A 26,279-nucleotide genomic window follows, 5' to 3' on the forward strand; every position below is an offset into this window, starting at 1 on the left:
GACCTGGGAGTCTCTCACCTCCCAGGTCTCTGGTGCATTCTGGGGAGTCCCCTCAACCTCCTATTTCCTGAGGTTACCTGTTAACATTCTTTCTGCTAACCCTCAGGGCTTCAATCCTTTTCCCTCACCCAATACCAGATCAGGGTTTCCTCTCCCACCCCCACTCCCCCACCTCACCCCATCCACTTTCCTTCCCAGGTCTCTCCCTCCCTCCACTTGTGATTGCTTTCTTCTCTCTCTCAAGTTGGACTGAGGCTTCCTCACTTGGTCACTTCAGCAAATACACCCAAGAGGAGTAAAAGGCAGGAAATAGTCAAACTCAGGGCTGAAATCAACCAAACAGAAACAAAGAAAACACTACAAAGAATCAGCAAAAATCAAAAGCTGGTTCTTTGAAAGAATCAACAAGATAAATAAACCCCTAGCCAATCTAACTAAAGGGCCAAGAGGCAGTATCCAAATTAATACAATCAGAAATGAAAAGGGATACATAACAACAGAAATAGAGGAAATTCAAAAAAAATTACATCCTACTATAAAAGCCTATACACAATAAAACTGAAAAATCTAGATGAAATGGATGGTTTTCTAGACAGATGCCATATAACAAAGCTAAATCAAAGGCAGGTAAACAATCTAAACAGGCCCATATCACACAAGGAAACAGAAGTCATTAAAAACCTCCCAACCAAAAAGAGCCCAGGGCCAGATGGGTTTAGTACAGAATTCTACCAGACCTTCAAAGAATACCTGATACTAATTTTCCTCAAACTATTCCATAAAATAGAAACAGAAGGAACACTACTTAACTTGTTCTATGAAGCCACAATTACTCTGATACCTAAACCACACAAGGACCTAACCAAAAAAGAGAACTTCAGACCAATCTCCTTATGAATATTGATGCAAAAATACTCAATAAAATTCTTGCAACCGAATCCAAGTACACATCAAAACTATTATTCACCACAATCAAGTAGGCATTTTTATTTTAAATATTATTAAAATCGTCCTTGAGCTTCTGTTTCTGTCCACTTTAAAATGCTTTTATTCATGACCCCAAGAGGGTCCTGAATTTGTCCAGCATCAGTGTTACAGTAAAAAAAAAAATTTGAGAAGACATGATAAAAATTCTCTAGGACATTAGAGGATTGCTGGCCCATGGTTATGAGCAAGGGATGAGAAAGGAGAGTCTTCTTAACAGAAACCAAACCAAAAAGAAGACGATGACCCAACCAATGGTTCCTTCCTATAAAAGAGGGCCCATCAAGAGGACAGATGTTTTTATTACCATTACTGAGGGAGTCTGGAAGTTTGATCTGGGGTAAATTCTCCTCCCATTGATGGAATCTCTAAGATGTTCATCTTATAGAAGCACAAAAGAAGAGGGTCCAGAGAAAGGAAAGAAATCTCTAAACTCACCAAAAATTGAAACAGTTGTAATATATGGGGGAGAGCAACAGACAAGTGGTCCCATTGATTCACTCAGGACTAAGGAGGTATACAGGAAAGGAGCAGGGAATTGAAAAGAGCAGGGGACCCCCAACTAGAGAACCCAAACAACTATTACCCATATGAACCACAAAATATCTGGTCAGCAAGAAGGATCACCTCTTATGGCTGGGGGTGGAGGGTCCACCAGGTAGTCAAAAATATCTTTAAAAAAAAGTTAATTTGTTTCTAGAAAACAACTTATTGTGGTTACTGGAATTTTCACAGTTCAGCCAAAATTGTTTGACAAAATGTTATAACCCTGGGCTAACATCATTCAGTCCCAGAAAACCCATTCCCGGCTAGTGTGTATGCCTGCTCACTGTAAACCTCAGAGCCACAACTGTGAACCTGTGATGCTCTCTGAGTCTACAAAGTCCGCTGGGCTTTGTTCTAACCAGGCCTTTGCTTGGTCAGTGTTTTCTTTTCTAAAGCTGAGGTTGATATTCCCTTAATGGCAAAAGACAGTATTGAAAACCTATTAAGTAAAATGCATTTCTTTGACAGGCTCAATAATAATTTGCAGCAAATTGGGCAAGAGTGCTCACAGACGAAGGCGGTCCTTTTAACAGAGGCAAGCCCTGCCCCCACTCCCACCTCAGGGAAAGACAACAGGAGCTAGAGGCGTGATGAACAGAAAACCAAACGTTTAAGTCAAACTTACTTGCAAAAAAAAGGAAGCATGAAACTGAGGATGAAACTCTGTGGGGAAAGAGCTTACCTACAACACGAAGCCTGGCTCAGAGCCTCATCATCCTGTAAACCAGTATGGTGGTGCACATCTATGGCCTGCGCACTTCTGAGGTGGAGGCAGAAGGATCAGGAGTTCAAGACCAGCCTGGGCCGACATGAGGTACAGCTTATAGTAGGATGGTTGTCTCTTGCTTGGTTGCATTTGAAGAGAAGACATTTGCCCTATCACTTTAGAGAGCTCCCAGGTAGGGAATTGGAAATGCAGATGGATTCTTTAAAAGGCAATTTAAGACTAAGGAAACAGCTCGGTCAATGACGTGCTTGACATTCAAGTATGAGAATGGGAGTTTGGATTCTCATAACCCATGTAAATACAGATGGATATATATATATGCATATATATATGCATAAATGTATATATGCATACATATGCGTGTATGTGTGTTTGTATGTGTGTGTGTGTAGTCTTTTTTTAATATTTTTTTATTACGTATTTTCCTCATTTACATTTCCAATGCTATCCCAAAAGTCCCCCATACCTGCCCCCCCACTTCCCTACCCACCCATTCCCATTCTTTTGGCCCTGGTGTTCCCCTGTACTGGGGCATATAAAGTTTGCATGTCCAATGGGCCTCGCTTTCCAGTGATGGCCGACTAGGCCATCTTTTGATACATATGCAGCTAGAGTCAAGAGCTCTGGGGTACTGGTTAGTTCATAATGTTCCACCTATATGGTTGCAGATCCCTTTAGCTCCTTGGGTACTTTCTCTAGCTCCTCCACTGGGGGCTCTGTGATCCATCCAATAGCTGACTGTGAGCATCCACTTATGGGTTTCCTAGGCCCCGGCATTGTCTCACAAGAGACAGCTATATCTGGGTCCTTTCAGCAAAATCTTGCTAGTGTATGCAATGGTGTCAGCATTTGGAAGCTGATTATGGGATGGATCCCTGGATATGGCAGTCTCTAGATGGTCCATCCTTTCGTCACAGCTCCAAACTTTGTCTCTATAACTCCTTCCATGGGTGTTTTGTTCCCAATTCTAAGAAGGGGCACAGTGTCCACACTTTGGTCTTCATTCTTCTTGAGTTTCATGTGTTTAGCAAATTGTATCTTATATCTTGGGTATCCTAAGTTTTGGGCTAATATCCACTTATCAGTGAGTACATATTGTGTGAGTTCCTTTGTGATTGGGTTACCTCACTCAGGATGATGCCCTCCAGGTCCATCCATTTGCCTAGGAATTTCATAAATTCATTCTTTTTAATAGCTGAGTAGTACTCCATTGTGTAAATGTAGTCTTAACACAGTGATGAAAGGCAGAATTGGGAAAGTCACAGAAGCACATTGTTAAGTTAGCCTGGTGAACACAGTAGTGAGCGAGAGACTTGTCTTAAGCAAGGTAGAATTTGAGGACAGCACCCAAGGCTTCTGATCATCACAAGGTCATGTACAAGTGATGGCACATGCTCACCTCTATTCTCTCACACAAATACTTACATACAATGAACATGGACACCCATGAGCATTAATATTCATGAATAGGCACATACAATACATACTCATAAGACATATATATGTACATGCACCCCACACACACACACCACTTAGAACTTTTAAATGCTGACATTCCAGCAAGCATTTCTTATAACTGCTTTGTTTAAAATGAACTATGACCCCAGTATGGAGGCACATGCCTGTAATCTAAGCACTTTGGAGGTGAAGACAGTAGGATCAGAAGTCTAGTAGGATCATCCTCAGATGCTCAACATATTGGGAGGGGGGTCACTCTGGGCTTCTGGAAACAAGCCACACAGTAGCTGTGAACTACATCATGGAGTGGATGAGCGCCAGTGTTCACCATGTTCTTCCTGCATGTGGACGCTCCTACCGCCACATCTCACTTTCAAGGATGGACTGTACACAAGAACTTGGGTCAAAATAACCCCTTAAGGTTTCTTTTGTCAAATATTTTGTCATAATAAAAAGACAACATATGCAAAAGACTTTTCATGAATTATCCATACCTATAATCACACACACACACACACACACACACACACACACACACACACACACACACACACACTTTCACTTGGTTTTACTTTGATTGTGCTAGAGATAGAACCTGGTATTCTGTCCATGCTAGGATAATGCTCTACCACTGAGCACTAAGCTTCATCTCCATCCTTGAGTATATTTTCAACTATTGTAGTTGTGACATTTAGCGTGTACATGTGCTTCTTAACTTTAGTGTTAACCTCAGGACTCTGCTGGCTGAGAGCTTCTAATCCCAAGCCCATGGTCTACAGGCATTCTCTTTTCTAACAATACATGATCTAAAGAAACCAAAATAGACTTATTCTAGTGGATGAGTCATCTTGGGCAAGGCATGACAAACAGGTTTCCCACATAATCAGAACTGACATTCATCAATAAGTAATCTGCAGTGGTAAATTTAATGTGTAGGAACGACTGCTTGTTTTCTTTCTCTATACATGTTATCTCTTTATTTAACCTCTTCTTACCATTCATTTCCAGTTCAAGTCAGCATGAACTTCTCTCCCACCAGTTTGGAGCATGCAGCCAGTGTATATGTCCACACATGTGGAAAAACATGTGTAGTATACTTTTCAGGGGCCACCTAACAAGTGGGCAATAACAGCTGGAGCAGAAATCCGTACTTCTTATATCTTTTAAGCACATACAGAGATAACAGTGACCTGGTTTTCACTCTCCATATGTATATGCTATACAATTCCCCAAGGCTACAGTGTGGCAGCCACACTTTCTAAGAGACAAAGTGTGAGGATTTAGGATAAAAGAAGTTGGAAAGGAAGAGAGCATCTGAGAATGGAATCAATGGTGAGCACCTGGTGGTGAGCAAGACTCACACACTTCAGTGACATCTGGTGTTCTATTTCTCTACCACTGCAATGGAAACAAAGACTGCCTGTCACAGAGTTCTGCATTGGGTAGTGTCTTAATTACTTTTCTGTTGCTGTGATAAAATGTCATGACCAAGGCAAGTGACGGAAGGACAGTTTATTTGGCTTACAGTTCCAGATGGGTAAGAGTGCCTCATGGTAGGGAGTCATGGCAACCAGCATCAGGGATGGAGGCCAGAAAAGAAGCTAAGAGTTCATGTTCATGTCTTGAATCTTAAGCACAAAACACAGAGTGCAAACTGGGAGTCGGATGAAGCTTATGACCTCAATGCCCAACCCCAGTGACATGTCTCCTTCAGCAAAGCCACACTTCATAAATTTCCCCAAACAGCAATACTAACTAGGAGCCAAGAGTTCAAATACATGAGCCCAGAGGAGAATTATCATTCAAACCACCACAGATGGAGTTATGAAATGACTTCATATTACTGATATCCTGCCCAAGAGGTGGAGCTCATTAAGATTCAGAAAGTAAATAAAACATAAAAAATAAACAAACCCTATAAATCTCATACAATTTCTGAAACCTTCAGGATTTATAAAGCCCCTCCCAAGGTTATAGAGGCAGTAACAACTTCAAAGGACAGCGACTCTCTGACCCACTGAACTAGTCACCAGATTCATTAAGCTGGACTCGGGGAGGATGGCTTCTTCGGCTTGGTGGTGGTGACCTATCTGGGGTGACTACACATTTGTTCACTGACTTCCCAGGACAAGTTAGCCAATCCTGGCTAACTTCATGCTTGGCTATTGGTAGGAACTACCCAAGAAATGCAGTTTTAGCTCAGCAGCTGATAGTGGATCTCATTATTGCCCGCGCTTTTGTTCCCCCTGGTAAGAACACGCTCAGGGCAAACGGAATCTTCTGCGGCACAAGCTTTATTGCTTACCCCTTCAGGAGTCAGTGGAGAAGAGAGCCAGAGAGAGAGAGAGAGAGATAGAGAGATCCAGAATGGCGGAAACCCGTCCCTTTTATGGAGGACTGTCCTCCGCCTTGGACGTGTTGCTCCCTGATTGGCTGCAGCCCATCGGCCGGAGTTGTCGTCACGGGGAAGGCAGAGCACATGGGGTGGGAAACTACCCCGGTGCATGCACAGATGGTTTGATTACACGGGTGCCAGTGCCATCAGCGCCATCTTGTAATGGCGAATGTGAGGGCGGCTCTTTACATCTCAAAGTTTCTAGCAACCAACAGCTGAGGGAATGTTAAGGGTCTCCTGCTATTGATTTAGGTCTCAGCTGTGACCCTTAACTAAGTCTAGAAAGCAGGCTAACATGAGATAGATTTATGAGAGAAAATCACACAAGTTTTAACTTTTAGAGAGAGGTACAGAGAGACCCTCATACAACAGGAAAGAACTAACTGTTACACTCTTTTGGGAAAAGAACTGACTTGTGAAGAAGTAAACAATGACATGGAGGTTAACTGTGGAAGCCAGGAGAAGATACAGGAAGGGGTTCCAAGCTGGTGAAGGATAGGGGTCATTTCACTATGTTTCTATCATCAAGTACCTGTCTTAACTGAGAAGGGTTGATGCTATCCTGGAGCAGAGAAGATATGTTCTCCAAGGAATGCACATGGCTTTCTTATGTAGGAAAGGAGAGGGAAGAAAACCCTTTCTGTAATTACAATTTGTCAAGAGACTTCAGGAGAAATTAATGTTGGCATAGGAGCTTCTCCTTAACCCTCCAGGACTACAGCTAACCATGCTCTTTGTACTGGAGTTGTGGTTCTTTGTTGAAAGGATGTCTGAAGGATGCTGCTTGTCAGAGGACAGTCAAGAGCCTCACTCCTGAGCTTTGGTCATTTGACCCCAAAGCTAGTGTTCATTCCTTTATTTTACCATTCCACTCACCATCCCCATGGGAACGATCAACGGGAAGTGGTTTGGTTGTTTTACATCGTGCTATTGAGTGAGACTTTTACGATGATGTCCACAAACATTTCAAGACATTCAACATCATGTCTCTCATCTAATGCGGCCACATGTGGAAGAGGTGAAGGTTAGCCTTCTCCAGCACAGCTTTCAGCAAAGCCTGTCTGCAAGGTGACATACTTTTTTTGTTTTTTTGTTTTTTTAACTAAAAGCAAAAAAGAAAGAAAGAAAATTGTAAATGTAGAGAAGATAGCTCAATCAGTAAGTATAGTGCTTGCAAAGCAGACAAAGACATGATTTGATTCCTAGAACTCAAGGGGAAAAGGACTTTAAAAACCAGGCATAAGATGTGCAGCTTAGTCTTCATGTGGATCCCCTAACAATTGGAGTAGGAGCAGTCTCTGAATCTGTTACCTGGCATTAGATCCCTTTTCCCTAACTGGACTGCCTAGTTGAGGCTCAGTGGGAGAGGATGTACTTACTGTGATTGGATGTCACAGTGGTACCCAGGGGGAGCTTCCCTTCTCAGAGGAGAAGAGAAGGAGGTAGTGTGTGGGGGGTGGGGGGCATTTGAAAGTGTGAGTCTGGGAGGAAAGACTGAGGGGTCTGATCAGGATGCAAAGTAAATAAATAAATTAATTAGTTAAAACATCCACCATGGTGATGTACATCTGTAATCTCAGTGCTGGGGAAGAAGAGACAGGCAGAACTCTGGGGCTCACTAGCCAGCCTGCATAGATTGCTTTGTGAGTTCAAGGCTAGTGAGAGACCCTGCCATAAAAAAAGGTGGATGGAACCTGAAGAATGGTACTGAAGATTTGTCATGAACAGTGCTGGGGATGGAACAGTAGCAGTGTAGCTAAGTATCTTTATACCACAACCAGTCAGGACCAGTTGTTGGCTTCAGGCAAACACAATGCTTGGAATTTTACCCACAGAAAGAGAGCCAATACAGCCCAATGATGAATTTTCTTTTAAAGCTTGATGTTTAGTTTCCTATGTCAAGTTCAAGCCTTCTCCCCTCACAATACCTCTCCCATGTTTTCCTCCGCATCAGACTGGGACAGGAAAAGGCTGTGGCTCTGAGACCAGCTGGAGCAGGACATTATCTCCCAGAAAGAGATCACCTCTCCTTCCAGATTAGCATATCTACTGTTGTCTGTGTGCAGGTCGTGTTTAGACAACCATATTGTTCAGACTTGTGTCATATCAAGGAGACACGATCTCTCAGTGCATTTCTGTTTCTCTGGCTTGTCTACTCTTTCTATCCCTTTGTTGTGGATACAGGAGTTGTACTGTAGATGCATGCACTGGTTTAGGACATGACACAGTTGCTTGTTCTCTACATTTTGACCAGTTGTGGTTTTCTCCCTCCCTCCCTACCTCCCTTTCTTCCTTCCTTTCTTTGTTTTATTTATTTACTTACTTACTCACTTATTTATTCACTTTACATCCCACTCATTGCCCCTCCCCCGGTCACCCCCTCCCACAATCCTTCTCCCACCCCACCCCCTCTTATTCTCTTCTGAGCAGGTGGGGCCACCGCTGGGTATCCCCCAACTCTGGCACCTCAAGTCTCTTCTAGGCCAGCCACTTCCTCTCCCACTGAGACCAGACAAGGCAGCCCAGTTAGAAGAATATATCCCATATACAGGCAACAGCTTTTGTACTAGCCTCTAGCTCCACCCAGCAGCTGACTCAAACAGATACAGACACCACAGCCAAACAGTGAATGGAGCTTATAGACTCCTATGGAAGAATGGGAGGAAGAATTGCAGGTCCCAAAGGGGATGGGAACTCCATAGGAAGACCAACAGAGTCAAGTAAACTGGACTCTTAGGACTCTCAGAGTCTGAACCACCAAAGAATGTATGTGGGCTGGACCTAAGCCTCCCTGCTCATATGTAGCAGTTGTGTGTTTTCTGCAGTGGTCTCTACCTGTTGCAAAGAGAAGTTTCTTTGATGAGGGCTGAGAGCTACACTTGTCTGTAAGTATAAGAACAAATATTTAAAACACAGTTGAGATGATGATGGTTTAGTGAAGCAGAAGTAGCGGTAGGGTCTCTTCCAAGATTCATGACCTTACAAGCCCTGGGGAATTGACTAGGTTTCTAGTATCCAGCATGATTTTTCCCTTTTGAGTGGGCCTTATGTCTAGCAGACAGCTACTAGTTATCATTAATATGTAAGTGCCACTGTTACACCCAGAGGCTACCATGCCAGACTGGTAATGGTTGAGATTCACAGGAACCATGGCTGCATAGAACTATTATTGGTCGCTACTCTCCTGTACTAGTTAGTATCACTATTGCTGTGGTAAACACCATGACCAAAGGAGCTGGGAAAGAAAGGGTTATTTGGTTTACATTTCCAGGTAATAGTCCATCACTGAAGGAAGTTGGGACAGGAAGTCAGACAGGATAGAAAGCTGGAGGCAGGGGGTGATACAAAGACTGTAAAGGAATGTTATTTACTGGCTTGCTCCCCATAGCTTGCTCGGACTGAGTTCTTATAGAACCTAGGACCACCAGCCCAGGGATGACCCCACTCACAATGGGCTGGGCCTCCTCCATCAATCACTAACTTAGAAACACCCTACAGTCTTACCTATAGCCTGATCTTGTGGAGGCATTTTCTTAATTGAGGTTCCCTCCTCTCAGACGATTTGGGCTTGTGTCAAATTGACATAACCATCTCCTGTACACTGCCCTTGGGAATTTGCTTGGTACCTTCTGGTACCATGAAAGCTAGTCCTCAGGAAGGGGGCTTTCAGGTCAGATCCAGCTTAGGGCCTCTGGGTTCTGTGCCCAGAGTGCATGATGTCTGCAGAAATAGTGACTTACCTCCTACCTCAGGGGACAACCAAGGGCAACAGCAGCAGCTTATATTGGGTTTTGGAGTATCTTGGTAACCCAACCAACAACCTGAAATGGGGCTTTTCATGCCTGGTGCTTGGGTTTTGTTAGTCTACAGCTCTTGAGGAAAAGTAACATCAGTTTAGATGGGAAATTTTCATATACATTACACATAAACACACATATATATGTATATATACATATATATTTAGGTAATTATACAACATTATGATTAATTATGACTCTTTTCTGACAATACTCTTATTTTATCCTCTTCTTTCCTCTCCTGTATTGGCCCCCTCCACCTCCCCAGTCAAAGCTCCACCAATTTTTTTCTTCAAATCACTTGTGGCCACTGAGAAGAGAAGCAGTGATATTCAACAAAAGGGTCATGAGTACATGATGGGGAAAGGAGAGTCTCCTGTCACTTAAGGATACCAAGAAGATAGGATGCTCACAAGAAGAGAGTAGAAAACAACTTATCTCACTCCATACTCCAAAGTCAGTTCAAAAAGATTATGTCAGACTTGAAAACACAAAGCTACTAAAAGGAGATCCAAGAAAAAGCCATATGACTTGGGTCTAGGTAATAATTTATTTGGGTTATAATATCAGAAGCTAAAATAAGCAAGCAAGATTATTTCAAACTACAGAATTTCTGCGGGGCAAGGGAGCAACAAGAGGGGATCATGGCACAGAATGAAAAAATACCTCTAGACCAAAGGTATGATGAAGCTAATATACAAAATATGTAAACATCTCCGTAGCAAGGCAACAGATAGATCCATTTAAAATGGGCAAAAGAGAGTTGTCAAGATGGTACCTGCTACAGAGCCCAAGAACCTGAGTTCATTGCCCAGGATCCATGTGGTAAAGAAGAAAACTAATTCTTTCAAGTCTTCTTAACTCTAAAGCACATGTCATGGTACACATATCTCTCTCTCTCCCTCTCTCTCTCTCTCTCTCTCCCTCTCTCTCTCTCTCTCTCCACACACCTGCGCGCGCACACACACATATAGACATACACACATACATACATGTACACACATACATATCACACACAAATGCACATACACAGACATACACACACAGGCATACACATACAAACACATACATACACACATACACATCACACACACACAAATGCATATACACAGACATACACACACAGGCATACACATACAGACACATAGATACACACACATACACATCACACACATGCACATCGCACACACACAAATGCATATACACAGACATACACACACAGGCAGACACAGGCACATCACACACACATGTGAATAAATCAGTGTCTACAAGGACTAGTAACCTGCATAGTTGTTTCTTGAGAGAACACATGCAAAGGATGAATAAAACTTATATAAAACATGCTCACGATTGATTGTGAAATTGATACAAATTTAATAATGGAAATTAAATAAAATAGTACAAATCAAAACACAACCAGGCATCATTTGAACTCATCAGAATGGCTATTATTGAAAGGATGAAGGAAGCAGGAGAGGTGGGGGTAACTGGACCTGGACAATCATGAGTTGGAGACCAGCTTGAGTTATACAGAGAGACCTCATTCAACCCTCCATCAGATAAGGAGGAGAAGGAAGTCTTGGCAATATTCTGCACACTGTATCTGGTTGTGGGTAATATAAATTGCTGTAATCCTTTTCCTTTTCTGAAGATAGCATCAAACTCCTCAAAGTACTAAAAGTAGAATTACCATATGTGATCCAGCCATCCTGCTGGGGGGTGGATGGCCAAATGCATTGAAATCAATATGTTGAAGTCATAACCACATTTATATCTTCACTGCACCTTTATTCATGGGAACCACAGTGTGGAGACATCCTGAAGATTCATCAATATACCACACACAGCAAAATAGTATTCACCCGATAAAAGGAAATAAAATTGGTTATCTGCAATAATGATGAACCTAACAGATACCATAAGAGGTAAAGGTATGCAAATGAAGTTGGAAATGCAAATGAGGCTGGAAATGCAAATGGAGTCAGAAATGCAAATGAAGTCAGAAATGGTCTCTCAGTTAATGAAGGCTTTCACCATGGGGAACTGTGATTACAAGAACACGCACACAGACAGACAGACAGACAGACTGACTGACTGACCAACCGACCGACCGACAGACAGAAGTCAAGAAGTCATTATTCCACCAAGCCCATGAAGACTAGTAAATAATAGTAAAAGGCTGTGGATAACTGTGTTCTCTCAACTTGTGTAATGTAAAGAGGATGGAACAATTTACTGAAAGACACACACACACACACACAAAAAAAAAAAAAACTCGAAGGAAAAAGAAATTGAGTAAACTTGCATCTAACAAGTATACTTAATTAATAATTAATCAGTGTTAAAATGGTCTGAATGGTACAGGATTCTTTCAGATATTTAAGGTGGAAATAATATCAAGTCTCCAATGGAACTTCAAGAAAATAAGTGTTTAAGGCATATGAGAATTCTCTGTATGATTTTGACAATTAATTTTAATAAAAAGAATACATATGTATATATGTATATATATGTATACCCATACTCATAAATATTGTCTAGGCCGGAGAGACAGCTCAATGGGCATAAAACATTTTCAGCTCAGGCATCAGGTATGGTCCCTGAGTTGGGATCTCCAGCACCCATGTAGAGGGCTAGGTGATCACACACCTCTCTATAACCCCATGGTCTTTTGAGGGCAAGACAGGAAGACTTCTGTGAACCCAGCTCCAGGTTCAGTGAGAGACAACCCTCTTTAATGAGAATAAGGCAAGAAGTGGCCAAGAAGGACACCTGACATCCTCCTCGGGCTTCTACATGTTTGCAGGGTTGTAAGCACCCACACACATGTGAATTCATCACACACACACACACACGTGCACACACATGTGTACACACATGCACACATGCATACACACACACACACACACACGTACAAATAAATGTAAAAACTAACATGGAATCTAAGAAGCATAACATATGAACAAATCTTAAGCTGTAATTTATTAAAATTTGAAATTCATCTGGGATTTTTTTTGAAAGACACGGATGAAGGAATAAACATATAAGCTACAAACTAGATAAAATATTGGCAAACCTCCCAAGTAACAGAGAACTGCCTAGGATATAGATGAAACATTTAGGTGCAAGAAAGCAGACAATCTAGCACATTTACAAAAGATGTGAACAGCTGTGTGCCTACAGAAGAGATGCAGGTTGGAAACAAGTGTAAGAAAAAAGAATCAGCATTGGGCTGCAGAGATAGCTCAGTAGTTAAAGTACCTGTGGTTCTTGTGGAGGCAAAAATTTAGTCTTAGCACCCATATCATGTGACTCACAACCTCATGTAACTCCAGCTCAAAGATACCCAACCCCCTCTTCTGGCCTCCATAACCTTTGAACACACACACATATGCACAAATAATATAAATAAATAAATAAATTCTCTTTTGGAGGGGCAGGTCTCACTATGTAGCCATGGACCTCCTTTTTATATAGATCATGCTAGCCTCAAACTCATGGGAATTGACCTACTTCTGCCTCTTGAATTCTGGAATTAAAGGCATATGCCATATTGCCTGGCAAATATTAAAACCTCAATATAATTTTTCATTAAAACAATAATGAACTGCTATTACACATGTAGCAGAATGTCAGATTTTAAAGTTTAGGATATCTTATCTTCATCTATTTTTGACAGTCACATATATGTTCACAACTTATCTTGACCATACTCACCTCCCAATTCCCCTTCTTACTCCTCTCAGATGTCCAATATGTCCTCTTCCCAACTTCATGGCCTTCCTTTTGGTTTAACTTAGTGAAGCCAGTAAGCCTGCTAGACTGCTTGCGTTGGCTAGGCCTTGTTCAGGTCTTATGCTGGAAACCACAGCAACAATTAGTTCATGATGGTGAAGGCTTAAACAATGGAAAGGCGAAGGGAAAGAAGACAGGAAGGGATAGGTATGAGTTATCCAAAGACTGTTCTGTGTGAAACCGGCTTCTCTTCAAATCAATAATATATATAAAAAATTGGGTGAACAATGGTTCCGAAAAGTGTTTTTTTTTTTTATTCAAGCCCGACAATACCAGTTGCTGGACGCTATTAGAACTGTCATTCACAGATGCTAAGTGCCAAATGGTCTGAATACTTGGGAAAACAGTCTGGCAGATTCTTAGAATGCTGAAATAATTTATCATACGTATAACTTTATTGTGTCTGCTGTGTATCTAACAGTTGGACAGTAATTGAAAGGGTTTTACCTTCAGAGCTGGCCAAGGAATACCCATTCCCTCACTGCTTGGAAACAGAAAGAGCCAGGTGCTGGCCATTGTGTGTCTGGAGGTCAAAGAATGACTTCAGGGGCCACTTACCGTCTTCTACTGTGTGTGAGGCAGAGTCTCGCTGTTGTTTTCCTACCATGTACACCAAGCTAGCTGACTCAAGACCTATAGGAGATTCTCCTTTTGATGCCTCTCATCTTACCATAGGAACACTGGGATTACAGATGAGCTCAACCCCATCAAGTTTTAGATGGCCTTCAGGGACTCAAACTCAGGTTTCTTTAGTCACTGAACCATGTGCAAATCCAACCTCTTTTATTTTCTAAAATGAACTGCATCCCTTGGCACTTGATACTTCCTCCAAACTTCAAAGCCCACTATAGTAGTATGATGTAGTCTCTTCTAAAATGGCCAATAATCCTTCTCTTTCTCTATTTCTCCTCTTCCTACACCCACTTGCTCTTAACACATCATTCTACAGCCAATTCTGCCTCTTACACTCTATCATCCTGCACACACAAAATGATTGCATTCAAGATCCTTAACTCCATTGCCTCTGACAGTCATCTCCCCATGAAAGGCAGCAGGTCCAAGTTCTAGGGCTCTGAACCTATGTAGGTCATTCTTCAGATTCCACAGCATTTGCCTCAAGAGCTGCACATGGTCAGGCACTGGACTTTAAAACCATGGCCACATAGCAACCTGTAAGCAAACATGACAGCAACTCCATTTTCAAGTATCCTGAACTGAAAGCAATGGATTCACTTAGAAAGTGGGCACACAAGTGATGTGCACCTGCATGATGTGATATTGTCAACAAGAAGAAAGGGGGGAGTGCACCTGTGTGATGTGCCTGGCAGGGACATGGATGAGATCTGGGGGCTTAGTGGGGTCGCCAAGTGCTTGGTTAGCATGAATAAGAACCTCATTCCAATCTCCAGGACTACCAAGATTGTGGGAGTATGTGAATGGATGGATCCAAGCAAACACTTCTAGGGAAGAGGGTGGGGGTAACAAGGATGTGAAATGCATGGCTCCATTTATGTCAGGATAAAAGGCTCAAGGCTGCAATGACAGAGTAAACTGAGAGTGATTGCCAGTTTCCAGGAGAAGGCGATCCTCCAGAGACAGAGCATACACTGCTTAGGCAGTCTTCAAATGTGTAGTTTCTACATCTGTAAGTGTAAACAGATAGGGAATAATTCTTGTAATTCGAAGGCTAGTTCATCCTGAGATGAAGTGCAGAACGTGAGGAGATAATCTTATTTTTGTGACTGAAGGAACTGTGGGGAAAGTTTCCAATCTCAGCACTTCTAGAAATGTGTGGTATATAAACTAAAGCAAAATGGAGCCTCTCAGAAGGGCCATACAATTGATAAGGGTTAGAAATAAATAGGCCAATCCCATGTGCTTACTGTAACTGAAAACTTAAATGATTATAGAGTTAGAAAAGCAGGTCCAAGGTCCTCAACTGGAGTGAGAAGCTTTATGTAAGGAGGGAAAGAGTATCCAGGTATGGTGATCCAGAGCTGGTGAAATTAGTGTGAACTAATGCTTATCTTCATATAGATGTAGATGGTAAAAGACATACGCGCGCGCGCACACACACACACACACACACACACACACACACACACACACACACGCACTAGGTAGATCACTCATGGAATAAAGTACTTGCTGCACAGTGTGAGGACTAGAGTCTGGTCACCAGTGACCTTATGAAAAGCTACATATGTGTGTATGGAGATAGACACTTGTGATCACAGTGCTAGGGGGTGGAATACAGGGAGATCCCTGGGGCTCAGTTGTCAGGCAGCCTAGCCCAACTGCCCAGTTCCAGGTCCCAGTGCAAGAATCTGTTTAAAAAAATAACAAGCAACTGTGGAGTATCCCACACTCTACTGATAGCCCTATGACACAATTCATACACCTAGGATACATGGAACATCGGGGAAGAGTGGATGGTAATATTGCAAAAGCCAGAAGACCAGGAAGTCTACTGTGACATTGTGTCCCCTAGAAATGACAGGGAAGCTTTGCCCACGATACCTCAACAATATGACTGCCTAAACCATGCCTGAGCAAGTATAAGACCAATAGACATGCCAGCATGGAAGGATAAAAGTTCACAGGGCCTCACACCTAGATTAAAGAATCACAGGCAACTAAGAAATGCTGAGAATGGAAGAAACAGTCTCCTCTTCCCTAGGATGGAGCCCCCAGCTGGTTATCCCATATCAAGTAGTCAGCTCTGAAATCATATACATACGTGTAGCATTAAATAGCCAATGCAGGCTACATTTATATGTTCAGGTAGGGGGGTGTGTGTGGGTGTGTGTGTGTGTGCATAAAACAACAATTAAATAAAAAGCAGCTGTGATTTCAAGAGGGACTAATGGGGTTGGGGATATAAGAGGGGCTTCAGGGAGGAAAGAGAAGGGGAAATTTTATGTAATTCTAATTTAATTTAATTATTTTATTATTATTAATTATTTTATCTATTTACATCACAAATGTTGCCCCCTACCTGTCCTTGATTATTATTGTTATTATTATTACTTATTTTATTTATTTACATCCCAAATGTTGCCCCCCTCCCTGTCCCCGCTCACAGAGTTCTTCCCACCATCCCCCATCCCCTTCACCTCTGAGAAATTGCCCCCTGGGTATCTCCCCTCCCTGGAACATCAAGTCTCTACAGGATTAGGTGCATCCTCTCCTACTGAGGCCAGACAAGGCAGTAGTTGTCTGCTGCATATGTGTTGGGGGCCTCTGATCAGCCTGTGAATGCTCTGTGGTTGGTGGCTTAGTCTCTGGAAGCTCCCAGGGGTCCAGGTTAGTTGAGACTGTTGGTCTTCCTATGGGGTTTCCATCCCCTTCCATTCCTACAATCCTTCCCCTAACTCTTCCATAGGGGTCCCAAACCTCTGCCCAGTGCTTGGCTGTGAGTACCTGTATCTGTCTTAGTCAGATGCTGGCAGAGTCTCTCAGAGGACAGCCATGCTAGGCTCCTGTCTGCAAACCTACCATAGCATCAGTAAAAATGTCAGTGTTTGGTACCTGCCCAGTTGGGCTGGTCACTGGTCAGCCATTTGTTCACTAGCTGCTCTATTTCTGTTCCTGCATTTCTTTTAGACAGGAACAATATGGAGTCAAATTTTTTGAAAGTGGGGTGGTGTTCCCATCCCTCCAGTGGGGCCCTGTCTATCTACTGGAGGTGGTCTCTTCAGGTTCCATCTCCCCACTGTTGGGCATTTCAGCTAAGGTCATCCTCATTGAGTCCTGGGAGCCTCTCACATCCCAGGTCTCTAGGACTTTCTAGAGATTTCCCCAACCCACACCCACACCCCCAGCAGCTGCATATCTCCATTCATTCTCCTAGATTTTTAATAAATGCACTGATCATAGAAGGCATGACTTTACATATACAAAATCCTAACAATTCACCAAAAAACTATTTCAGTGTAATAAGTTAACATGGGGAAACTATTAGAAATGGCACTTAAAAGAACAAAATGCTTAGGAATAAAGACAGCTAGCACACCTAATAAAGATAGAGACACACTTCAACCACGCAGCAATACTAGAAGAGAGTAAAGACTCTAATAGACAGAAAGGTGGCTTCTAAATCAAACCCCTCATATGCAGAGGCTGTGTTCCTCAATGCAATGTCCTGATTCAGTGCAATGATTATTGAAATCTGAACGGCTTTTCATGACTAGTTTTTCAAGATGATACTAAAAATCTTTATGGAATTGTTAAGGACCCAAACAATCAAAATATTATTTGGGGTGGGGGGGGGAGAGAAAGAACAAAGTAAAAGTTGTACTTTCCCAGTTCCATATCTTATTATGAAGCTATTATAATCAATAAAGGCAAATGTATGGTGGCTAATGAAATTGAAAATTCAGATACATACCCACACACCAATAGCCAATAGCCAACATGTATAAATTAGTTACCTACACACACACACATACATACATACACACACACACATACTCCAGTGTTCTTGGTATAGTGTTTCACTGAAAATGTTCAGTGAATGTTCTAGAAGTCAATGGATAGACACTTCTATGAGTAGTTAAAGGCTGAATGCAAATTCCATTCCTGCCTAAGCAGTTACAGGAACATGGTTCCAGGACTTTGAGAATCCCCAAATCCACAGGTTCTACTGCCCCTTGTACAAAATGTGTTGTTTTTGAAGATAAGCTACACATATTCTCTTGTGGACATTAAGCGGTGTCCATATGACTCAAACCAACACTATGTGAATAGTATGCTCTATTATTCAGAAAATGACGGCAAGAAAAGTTTCTGTATGTGTTTGATAAAGACATATTCCACAGCCCCCCCCCCCCACCCCCATATTTTCAATTTGCAGTAGGCTGGTTATGTAGACATGGACCAGCAGAGATGAAAGACAAGACCCATTTTCTTCCCTAACATGTGATTAGTGTCCACCTTATAAGACATTCTTTATGCCCCACCCAAGAGATGCCTGTTCAATATCTAAGACAATCTCAAGCCTTATTCACACATTTTCACAGAAATCCAAACAACACTTGATCTGTTGAGTCCTCAAATATGAACAAGCGATTAGCTTGTGATATGAAGTGCTTCCTTAAGTCCACTGTGCCTTACATCCATTACAGTAAGCCATTCACCCACCCATCCCTCACAGGTACTGACTGAACTCTGGGGCACAGCCATGAGGATGTGACCTTTTTGCTTCAGTTACTACTAGAGATGTTTGCAGACCAACAGAACTACAAGAACTAAACCAGTGAATGCTTAGGTGCTGTGTGAAGGTCTCTGAAAGGTGCAGGGATGGCCCCTGAAGTAGCATGTGCTTCCTGGAATCCTGAGTTCATCTTGTGACAATCTGAAGGGCAGAGGGAAGACTGATGAGACAAGAAATGTTCATGTTAGGCTCACTCAGGTGCAGCCCTAGAATCCAGGATGGTGGGAGTGTGGAGAGTTCTCGGATTCAGGAATGGTGTCCATCACAGGGAACAGTATTATGTTACATGGGGAATGTCTGGGAGGGAGCGCGCACAGGACTGTATGAAAGGAACTACAGGAAAATGGTGCAAAGTGAGGGGAAGGAGGAGTGGAAGCCCAGGTGTGGAGAGTCTTTAAGGAACAAGCACTCTCTCAAGGCTGTTTGTATTTCTTCTCCATTTAAGCATTTATCTCATTGCAGTGTTTACTACCATATCCCTGTTCTTTAGAGATTCACAAGTGTTCTCCAGTGGATGGTAAATTCTCAGAGGCTGCTCTTTGCTGGCTTCACCTTCACATTCTATATAATACCTAGCACACCAGGGAGCCCGCAAAAGAAAATGTGTCAAAGGTGTGTGAACAAGGCAGATTAGTTGTCCCCAGAACCCAAATCCTAGAGTTTTATGTAGCAGGCATTTGATACAAAGGGAACAATGAGACGCCCTGGCCAAGTGGAAGAAACATGAAAATACTGCAAGTTCTGCCAGTTGGTGCTGGAAGAAGATAGGTAACATTTGCATTGGGTCTCTCTGGGGAGGAGGGGGCAGGGGATTCTTGGAGCTCCTTGGACAGCCAGTCTAGCCAACTTGGTGAGCTACAGGTTCAATCAGAGAAGGTGTCTCAAAAAACAAGGTGGAAGATGATGGGGAGAGGCATCTGATAATGAATGACCTCTGACTTATACACACACACTACACCCAATGGGGAGAAATAGGAACGTGTGACACGAGCAGATTCCTCACCACTGTCAAAGCTCTCTGTGGTGGGCAGCCACAGAGCTACATAGGACAGAGCTTGCTATATACTGACTGGTTTTGTGTCAGGGACACAGCTAGAGTCATCAGAGAAGAAGGAGCCTCAGTTGTAGAAGTGCCTCCATGAGATCCAGCTGTAAAGCATTTTTCTCAATTAGTGATCGATGGGGGAGGAGGGCCCAGCGCATTGTGGGTGTTGCCATTCCTGGGCTGGTGGTCCTGGGTTCTATAAGAAAGCAAGCTGAACAAGACAGGGGAGGCAAGCCAGTAAGTAGCAACCCTCCATGGCCTGTGCATCAGCTCCTGCCTCCAGGTTCCTGCCCTGTGTGAGTTCCTGTCCTGACTTCCTTCCTTCAGTGATGTACAGCAATATGCAAGTATAATCCTTTCCTCCCCAGCTTGTTTTTTGGTCATGGTGTTTCAGTACAACACTAGAAAACCTAACAGAGAGAGCTGCCAAAGCAGTCGACTAAGCTGAGATCCCTTTGTGTTGTATCAATTTTCAGTTTCATTTATTTAAAGTCCTCCACGATCTAGCTCTGGCTTGGTCACAGCTTTCTCATGATATAATTCGTGCTGGCCTTAACTTTCAGCATGAGAGGTCTTTGCCATGGATGCATACAAGTAAATCTTACTCAGATAAGACAGTTATATCTATCCATTTCTGTGTTTTAATACCAGGTTGCTTCATGTATTTAAATTAAATAGACTTTGTAGGAGGTTCTGGGAAGATAACTTAGATGATAAAGTGCTCACCATCCAGGCATGATGATCTGCATCTGGATGCCCAACACCAACCTAGAAAAAGTCATGTGGGGAGTCCAGCACTGGGGATAGAGGGCCATAAGGATTCTTGGGACTCACCGGGCAGTACTGAATGGGTGAGCGCCACATTCAGGAAGAGACCCTGCCTCAACAAATAAATTAGAGAGAGACTAAGGAACATAACAGGGTGCCAACTTCTGGCCTCCACGTGTATGCACATGCACACCCATACACACACACACATGTAAATCCATGCACATATGTGCATAGGCACATACACACACACTTGTATACACACACAATCACAGGCACACACACATGAAAATGCACATGTGCACACATATATGCACACATGCATACACATATGCACACTCAAACATACACATTTCTTTGCCCATTCATTTGTCTTATATTTCATTGCAATGACACCAAGAAGTGAGACACTGAGTATTGAACCCAATAAGGATCTTGAGTGGAAGAACTGAATCATTGCATGGCCTTCTCCGCAGACCTGTTGCAGGGTCTGGCCAACAAAGTTCTCCCTTGGGCTTCATCAGCTTTAGAACTGGAAACCCTGGAGGCTATACACAGTTTTTTTATCCCTGTGAGTGTTGCCTGCTAGATTTCTTTTCATGAGTCTATATAAATGCACCCACTTACACACACACACACACACAACAAGGTAGGAAATACAAGACAAGAGAGCAGCAAAGACAGCACACTCAGGACACAAAACCAGATACAATTGCTCCTGTATAACACAGGATAGGGGAGTCTGCCCCCAGGGGAGTCTGGGTTTGTATGTATTCTGATAGAGTATGGGACAGATTCTAGTTCCCTTTCTCCCTCTTGAGTATGACCAAGAAGGATGCATTTAGCCAGTTGGGTCATTCAAATGATAGCAGGGATCTGGCTGGGTGATTCATGGGTATGGACCTTTGAAATTCCCTTAGAGAAGAAATCCTATCTATCCTATTCAGCTAGGTTGTCCGCTGCTAGAAGCACAGTGGTGAAGGGGAGTCAGCCCAGTGAAGACCACCAAGCCTGTAATCTACTGACTTGCAGGAACATGCTGGAGAAAGTTGGCCTGGTGGCTGGGAGTGAGCCTGGAACCCTTAGAGAAGTAAGAAGCCCCAGCAAAGAGGACTTTTCTTTTGGGCAAGGGTGTTGGGATAAATCATCTGGGGTCTAAAGTGAAAGCACTCAGATGTCTGTCTAATCACACCTAGGATCTCTCTCCCTAGCTGTCCATCTATTTAAGATTTCACTATCTCCTGACTTCTCTCACAAGGAAAGCAGATGGTCTTCAGCTGCAGATACTTTATCCATAAAGTAGTCAGCCTCATGGAGGCCAAAGCAGGACCACTGCCCACATACGGGTATATTGTTGGTTCTCACTGATGGTAAAACAGGCCAAATGCTCCAGTTCCCCTTAGGTTGCTTTCGTAAGAGGCAGACATCTAGGGTAGTTACCCCTGCAGGATATCCTCATTCCAACAGGCTCACCTCCAATCCCATCCCCATCTCTACAGCTTCAGGGATGGCCAAGGACCTGATTAACACGCCCTCCTCAAGTATACATTCTCTTTGCCTTCCAACTCACTGTCTCCTGTGTAATATAATAGCAAAGGAGAGAGTTGAGCTCTGTCCATGATAGGTCTGAGGGAAACCTGAAATAGGCATTTTACATTGTTTCCAGGAGAGCTCAGGTCTTGTAATTTGTCATTGAAAGTCATAAACTTAGTGGTGGCAGATGAGGGGGCATCTTCCAGAGTGAAGGCCTTGGCCAAGGGTCTACCATGTCTCCAACCATGGCTGCAGCCCTGAGGCCGGAACCCAGCAGAAGTAGGGAAATCATACAGCTTATATCAAAAACTTACCAGTGCAACCCGGGTCTGCCTTGCCAGGCATTCTTGCCATTAGGATTTGGTAGCTACTGCTTGTCACGGCCACAATGACATACAACTTCTTTGAATCCCTTCTTTCGGTTTTAGGTGCGATCCAGAGGTGAGAATCCACTCTGTGTATGTTGCAGAGGGGATGGGGGGGGGGGGTTCAATGGGCCTGACGTTTTATAGGATCCCGTAGACCATCCATCCTCCCTCTCCTCCCTGATTGGTCCTGCCCTACTCCCTCCTTGGATAGACTCCTCCCACCCCAGCTGCTGACCATTTTGTAACAGTGCCAATCTCCTGGGAACTTAAGGGACAATCCAGGAACAAGGAACAGCCTTTCTTTTTTTTTTCATAAATTTTAATTAAAAATTGCATGCCAATATCAGCCTTCCCTACCTTCCCAGTCCCCCCATCACACAGCTCTCTGCTCCCCACTTCCTCCTTCCTCTTCTCCTCTAAGAAGGAAAGCCCACCCACTCCCAGTACCAATCCACCCTGCCACATCAAGTCACTACAAGACTAAGAGCATCCTCTCCCACTGAGGCAAAACAAGGCAGCCCATTTAGGGCAATGGGATCCACAGTCAGGGACAACCCATTCATACCAGTTGTTGGGGGACCCTCATGAAAATGGAACTTCACATCAGTGGGCAATGGGGGCTAGATCTAGCCCATGCCTTTTTAAAAAGGATCATTCCCTGTTTTCCAGATCAGTTCAAGTTCTCCTAATATCCCTTGACGCCCCTAATTTAAACGGGCATGTGATGTGAGGAAAGCAGTGGTCGACATCCTAGCATCCTCAGGATGGCCTGCATCATAGGACAGCAACCAGTTTCCGCAAGGGCAAACAAGCCTTTTTAGACAGCCAACAGCTGCAGCATTAAGGGCTCTTCCATGGTACAATCGTGATTATACTGAGCATAAAGCTTGCCACACTTTGACAAAGCTCTGGCCCAGAATAAATGGCTCCATCCAGCCATCTAAATCCTGTTTACCACAGTCGACAAGCCACGTGTCTACAGGAAACACAGGGACTCTAGAAAGCAAAGTATCTCAATAATGTCACAGCACAGTGGTGCCAACTGGCTGCAGACTCTGCCTGTGTGTGTGCCCCTCACACGGTTTTACACAGGTAATCCCCAAGCAGTACACTCCATACCAGTACGCCAAAAGTGAGTAAAAGATTGTGGCTTACAAGTAAGTATGTGGGAGCCAAGGAGGCATTTCATGGGTTGCAGTGTGGAAAACCTCTCACCCTGAATACACTACTTAGCAACAAAGGAACAAAAGCCCCAGGGTGCTCAAGCACTTCCAAAACAAGGATGGACAATGCTAGGCTCCAGTTTTTTTGAATGGCTTCCATGATTGTAAAAATCCCTTTCAGATAAAACAATGATGAAGTGTGGAGAACCCATATTGGTAAAGACAGGAAACTGAATGGACGAGCAGCTATAAAGATGCAGTTGGGTGTGTCACCTCTGAAAGGTGACAGTTAGATGTTCACTTATGCAGCCATGCTATGGGAAGGCCATTTCTGGGAATGTGTGGGTGGTAGACAGTAGCATGGTCACCTCTGGAGCTGTGTAGACAGTCAGGTGGGTCACTCATGGAGCTATGAGGACAGTCAGATGGTCAGACATTCAGATGGCATTATCAGCCACCTGATAGGAGGGCCACCACAACGGATAGCCCAAGACTTCAGTATCATCTTAGAACAGGGCTAGTTTCTTCTTTTCTCCTTCCCACTCCCCACTGATATCAGGGCAGCTTTAGGATGTAGTAGTATAGGCTAACTTAAATGAGGAACTTAACCGTGGATTGAATAACTTCTGGTTCTAATCACAGGATCTCTGGAGACTCACAGTGCAGTCATGTAGTTAAGTGATGACCAAGCCTGGCAGAGGTTATTCTCAGCTCACATGGGGACATCTGGGTCAGGTTAACTGTAAAGATGGGAGCTCCTCTCATATCACTGGCCCCTTTCTGGAATGCCTGATGGCTCCATCCTACCATTATCTGCCCAGCTCAGAAAAATCAGACTTGGTCAAGTCCAGAAATGATAGTACAATTCATGGCCGAGCCCCTACCATGGTCAGGGTGTCTCCAAACTCCTCTACCCATAGTATGCCCCAGAGCCAGACCCAAGACAGGAAAGAGTCCAAAGAAACAGTCTCTCTGTCCACAGGAAGACAGAGCAACCCACAGCAGACACCTGCATCTCAAAAGACAGCTCCCAGGGATATACAGTCTGTGCACTCAACTGATGCTCTCTTCTGGCCTCTGAGGCACCAGTCATGCATGTGGCACATATACATACCAGGTGTGCAGATCATAGCTTGACAGCCAGATGTTCAGATCATAGCTTGACGGCCAGATGTTCTGATCATGGCTTGAAGACCAGGTGTGCATAGCATAGCTTGATGGCCAGGTGTGCAGACAATAGCTTTCTGTGAGAGAAACAAAAGCAGGATGTGCAGGAAGGGACCTGAATGCTACAGACTTGGGTATAATCCTGTCATTTAAAATGTGTGTCCCCTAGTCCCTCTGACCCCATTTCTTTGCACACTACCCAAGCTAGCACTGCTGTTCCCATCCACTTACCACACACTTACTCCCAACCACTGCCCCTGCTTCAGCCAAGGTTCACCCCTGTCTTCCAGACAAGCTACTCACCCCACGACTCCAACCATCATGTAGCCCAAAGCAAAGGATGCCTGTCAGCGCTTGCCTTGTGCTGTCTCCCAGAGGCTTTAGCAATGAGACTGGTGTTCATCTTCCACCTGGAAAGACCTCCTCTGACTCTTCCTTATGGTGTCTCCCTGAGCTTAGCCTCACCTTGGCTGAGTCCATGTTAAAGCACAGGCTTGTCACTTTGAGGTCTATCAGCCCCCACCTACCCCCACCCCAGTCTATCCTTTGAAACAAAGAGCTGAGAAATCCTTTGCTGCCCTAGTCGCATCCCTTTAAGATATAGCAGGAATTTGTGATCCAATTGCTTCTTTATCTCTGCTGGAAACTGGCTTTGAACTTTGTCCAGGCTCCTCATCCTGGAGAAACGTCATCAAACTAGGGGATTTCTGGCTTTCACAGTCTACCACTTGCTCTTCCCTTCTCTCTCTGCCTCCCTTTCCCTGAATGTCATACTCTCATCCCCAACCATGTAATACACCTTGCAATCCACAGCAGATTGATTTCTAGTCTGTAGCCTTAAGCTAACTTTGTCTACAATGTTCTTCCATCCCAAGGTCCCACCACACTGCTGTTGCATGCTCTGGCATGATGGCCATACCATAATGCTTTCTAAACTCATGGTCCAACCATAACCTCCATGACTGTGTTCATCTCCCCTCCCTTCTAATAAACTGCCCTCATTGTCTAGAGGATAGTTTCATTCAACTCCTTTCTGGAACCAAATGGCCATTTTCCTTTATCCTCCCTTTAACTGTCTGGAGATTCACCCAGTCTCTGGGTTTCACAGCCATCACATCTCCTTCTGCATCTGACATCATGGTGATCCTCCAGTCACCTCCTTCTGCATCTGACATCATGGTGATCCTCTAGTCATCACCTTCTGCATCTGAGCATGTACACCTATAATGGCCTAGGAGGTTGTCCTGGGACCTCTGCTTGTCACACTTCAGAGCCTTATATTTAGTTTTGGTTTTGGTTTGAGGTGCTGGGGATTAAA

Source organism: Mus caroli, unplaced genomic scaffold, assembly GCF_978045245.1.
Source record: "Mus caroli unplaced genomic scaffold, Mus_caroli_1 scaffold_1, whole genome shotgun sequence".
Classification (NCBI taxonomy): Eukaryota; Metazoa; Chordata; class Mammalia; order Rodentia; family Muridae; genus Mus; species Mus caroli.